Raw genomic sequence first — 5,165 nt, 5'->3', positions numbered from 1 at the left:
CTCTCATTTTCCACCAAAATATCAAACATTTTTCTCTTAACTCTTCTCTCTAAATTTTGAGATTTCCAAGGCATTTTCCATGGCTTTCCTTCTCCATTTGATTCTCAAATCATCAAGGCATCTTCTTAGTGTTCTTGAGTGGAACACATCTTTTCTTCGACATTCATCCACTAAAATCACACAAGGTGAGTTCATAACCCTGTATTTTCATGCTTTCTTAAGTTTTAAGGGGAGAATACAAGTTAAAACACCAATAACACAACTAAATCCTTCTAACAGCTTTCATCAGAAAAGTTGGACTTCATTCACGGACTATTTTGGTAAACTTAAACATTTTATTTTTCAAAACTGTATTAGGTGAAAATAGTTCAGGTTATTAGCTTTAAAATGACTATTTGCACATCTCCATACGATTTTTCTACGATTTATGGCGATTTTTACAAAAATACCTATCATTTCATAAATGAATTCGGACCAGTCTGTGAATATGAACATTTTAACACAAGTTAAAGACTTCCAAAAATCATAATAAAAATTCTGAATAAACTAGACACATTTTATGAACTCGCAAAATTTACGGATTCAGTTTTCGACTTCGTATGATTTTTCTAAAATAGTGCTGAAAGGTTAAAAACTAGTTAACAGCTTACAACTTGCATAACACTTTGTAATATGTTGAGCAAAGTGTATAACCATAAGTTCTAAATATTGAATGTATTATCTCGTTAGTTTATCATCATAAACTGAAATTTAGTCATTCATGATAGGGTTTACTCATTCATTATGAACACATATAATAAACTCCAATAAGCATAGTTATGTTCACTACATTACAAACTTTTATAAACTATAATAGGTATAGTTTATGATCCATTTACTTTTCATACTCATTACACCGCTTTATTCATAAGTGGGTTACAACTATAAAGTGTCGGTTTATTCATAAGTGGGGTGCAACTATAAAGTGCCAGTTTATTCATAAGTGGGGTGCAACTATAAAGTGTCGGTTTATTCATAAGTGGGGTACAACTATAAAGTGTTGGTTTATTCATAAGTGGGGTACAACTATAAAGTACCGGATATTCTCATAAATGGGGTACGAATACAAAGTACCGGGGTACATTACAAAGTACCGGATATTCTCATAAATGGGGTACGAATACAAAGTACCGGGGTACATTACAAAGTACCAGTTAATCTTAGTATAGTTATAGTGACTCACATAAGGAGTTAACAAAACATAAAGTAAACGGGATTTTATAAATCAAAAAGGGTTTTTTATGTTGATTTAAAACCACTTTTAATAACCATAAGTATGGATTTTACTTGTACACTTTCAGGCTCAATACTTGAGATCACATAACACAAAACTCACTCGCACATCCAGTATTGGGTTTTAAGACTACATATCGTTTTATAAGGAAAATATTGGATTTTCTCAGTAACATACAACTCATTACAAAGACCGGTTTTCAAACTCTTACTTTCAAAAGCTTATGAACTCACCAACTTAATTTTTGACACTTTTTCAAAACTAATTGTATTCTCAGGAATTCAGTGAAACAGGAAATCAACAGCGTTTTGAGGATGGGACGATAAATCGTCAAACAATTCATTTTGTCATCATAATGTAATTGATTTGAATCATGTAAACATATACTTTGGTGTAACTTTTTCAATTATATTTATGATGGTTGTATTTACATTGAGCACTATTATACTCGTTGTTGTGATACTACATGAAGTCCTCCACCCCAGACGTTTCCGCCATCCTTGGTTTGGGGGTGTGACATTAGTAATAGTGAATGCGAACCTAACCACTATAGTTGGTAACCAATATCAATTAATTTATCACTTTATCATAACATTAACCATAGGAGTGAATTGGTTGGACCTAAACAAAAACCCTTTATTAAATTTGGTGAGTTTTTACTTGTTTTTAGTTGTTTAGCTAATTACTTGTTAGGTGGTGTGTTTAAGTTTCTAGTCTTGTTAAACTAGAGAAAAACCCTTTACTTTTATTACTTGTTTAGTTAAAATTAGTTATTAGTTTAATTCCTGTTCCATGAGTTCGACACCCTACTTATCCAACTATACCACTAAAAGACAGGTTCACTGCCTTTGTGTCCTAAATTTATATTTTTAAAGTAGGAATAAAACCAGTCATTTTACACACATCACTCGGCGAGTCTGGTCTGGGTTGGGAAACCCTAATTCTGGGACTTGGTACCCTATTTAAGCGTCTAATTCTATTCCCTATGGTTCATTCTAAGCCTCTCTCGTCCAGAACCCAAAACCCTAGCCACCCAACTCCATTGTTTGAGCTTTTGAAGAAGATTAAGGGCCATTGGAGTGCATCTTGGAAGCTTGGAGGGAAAAGGGCAAGGAAGGAAAAGCAGATACGACCTCCATATCAATTTGGCAACTATTAGGAGGTAAAAGTCTAAATCTTGAGCTTTCAGTTGATAGATCTCTTTCTAGATTTTCCTTTTGTCACAATTGGACCATTTCCAAGTAGAATCTGGGTGATAAGCCTTTGAGGATGGAATGGATAGTAGATCTGTACACTTTTGAGTTTTGGAAGCTCAAAGTGGTTGGCTTTATGTAGTTAAGGTTCCATTTCTTGACCTTGACCTTCATAATTAGCTTGGATTTGGTGTTCTATCCTCATAACACCTTGCACGCACGTAAAGCTAGCAACTTTACGTGCAATGCTAGCATAAGGAGTCCAGATATATGAGTTGGAGGTGTTGGGATGGACTAAAATCAACAGAGTAGAGATGTCTCAAGGAGGACTCGACGAGTCAGTTCATGGACTCGGCGAGTCGGGTCGCAAACCTAAATCCTTATGTTTATAAGTCGGATCAGTAAGTGGGGTTAAGGAGGATTCAGTCAGTCAGGACCCATAATGGTTATGAAGATCATAGCACTCGACGAGTTCAATGAGGAACTTGGCGAGTCCAAGACAATCTTCTTAGTTATGAAGATGAACTCGACGAGTTGTTCATACAACTCGGTGAGTCAAAGCCTAGACTTTCATGCGATGATGATGAACTCGACGAGTCGGTTGAAGATGGTCCTGAAGGGTTAGTTGAAGGAGAACCCGTCGAGTTATTGCCAGACTCGACGAGTGGAGTCGGGGTTGTTTTGGAGTTAGAAGGGCATGGACTCGGCGAGTTGGTAGAACAACTCGGCGAGTCAGGTCAACTGGAAAGTTGACTTTGACCAAAAACTTGACCAGAGCTGACTTAGTTGACCTCAGGAGGACAGTTTGGGCTAAGTTTTATTATTTGGTGTTGATAGCTCGTAGAGCTAGGAGAGCAACGCTTCAGAGAATAGTCAATCAGCAACCAGAGTATTATCAGCAGAGTTCAGCAGTACAGGCGAGTCTTCCTTCCAGTGGGAACGGATCTACGGCCACAACGCCGATCCGTTTAGTTAGCAGTAGTTCCGAACTTCGGCCCGATGCAGTAGTTCAGTGTGCTTGATGTCTTTGTGATTCAAGCAAGTCCTTGTGTTATGTGTTCCAGACTTCGGTCCGATGCAGTATGTAGTATATGTGTTTATGCTAGTAGTTATGATTATGCTATGCTATGTTCAGTTAGTTTCCGGAATTCGGTCCGATGCAGTTTCCGGACTTCGGTCCGATGCAGAGGGCAAGGCCCTGGTTAGTTCCAGACTTCGGTCCGATGTAGAGGGCAAGGCCCTGGTTAGTTCCGGACTTCGGTCCGATGCAGTTTCCGGACTTCAGTCCGATGCAGTGGGCAAGGCCCAATAGTTGCTTTATATGTTATTGTATGGTATGTGGTAGTTTGGGGGAGCTCACTAAGCTTCGTGCTTACAGTTTCAGTTTTGGTTTTAGGTACTCAGTTTTCAAAAGAGGAGCTCGGGAAGATTGTTGTGCACACACCATCTGTTCAGCCTGGGGTGTTTATACTCTGATATTTTGACGATTGTTACGATATTTTGAGATACACTGTTTAAGATTTTTATATGATGTTCGATGAATATGGTTTTATTATTAATTTAAAACGAAAATTTTAGACTGTATTTTTGGGATGTTACAACTTAAGCTCAAAATGAAGATACAAATCCAAGTTCAATAAAAAAAATCAAACGCCGCCTGAAAGTCAAATTTGGTGAATGAAGAATTGTGTGATATGATACTTGTGGCTCTTGAAAAAGTAAAAGCATAGAAGTTGGGCCCTTTCGGTGGGCTCGTTATTTCAGCAAAAGCTGATTCGTCGTGACGGGTTCTTAAGGATGTGTCGATTCTGATTCTTGGCCATCTAGTCTAAAGGACATGAGATCCGAACTGTGTTATTTTCGCCCATAAATTTAATTAAGGTATGAAGTTTAAATAAAACTATGGTTGGATTATTGGGTTACACCATTTCGGGTCTTCCTCACTTTGAGAGTCTGTGATATGTGGAAGGAAGCAGGATGGTTGCCTAGGTGTTAATGATTGGAGCCACATTGACGTAAAGTCTGATCGTACTTATATAGATAAATTACTTGTGTTCTTAAATTTCTCTTTGATACATTTTGTTTCTTTTATGCTTTTGTACATATTTTTCTTTTTCATGGTTTTCATTGCATGCATTTATTTCTAACCTTTAGGATCTTTTTGTCCCTTTTTACTCTATGTTTCTTTTTGCCATCTAGAAATCGTCCCGTTCATCTGATTCTTGTTCTTTCTTGAGGACAAGAAAGGTCTAAGCTTGGGGAGATTTGTTAGGTGCATTTTGTGCACTTTTTTTTGCACATCTTTTAGTCCCTTTGTATGCATCTATTTAGTATAATTGTTTTTCATTTGTCTTGCATTTCATCATGTTCATGTTATGTAGGAACCCATTTTTATAACGAACAGTGGATGCAGAAGTAAGATATCTCAAGATTAATCGTGTTTTTGTAAGTATGAACACGAAGAACATATTATGAGTTCATGGAAGAAAGCTAAGAACAAAGAGAGAATAATAATATTCATGAATGAAGAACATGGTGGGAGAGAAACTCTCCCTGGGTGGGAGAACCCACCACTTTTCTCTCTCTCTAGATTACATTGTAAGAAAGTAAACGTAATCACTAACTAAGAAAAATTGAGCTAGCTAAAGTAAGAAATGACCAACTCTCCCTTTATATAGGAGGGAAAGTATTTACACCAT

Source organism: Lactuca serriola, chromosome 4 (genome assembly GCF_051521515.1).
Source record: "Lactuca serriola cultivar US96UC23 chromosome 4, Lser_US96UC23_V15, whole genome shotgun sequence".
Lineage (NCBI taxonomy): Eukaryota > Viridiplantae > Streptophyta > Magnoliopsida > Asterales > Asteraceae > Lactuca > Lactuca serriola.
This window is presented reverse-complemented; position numbering follows the sequence as displayed.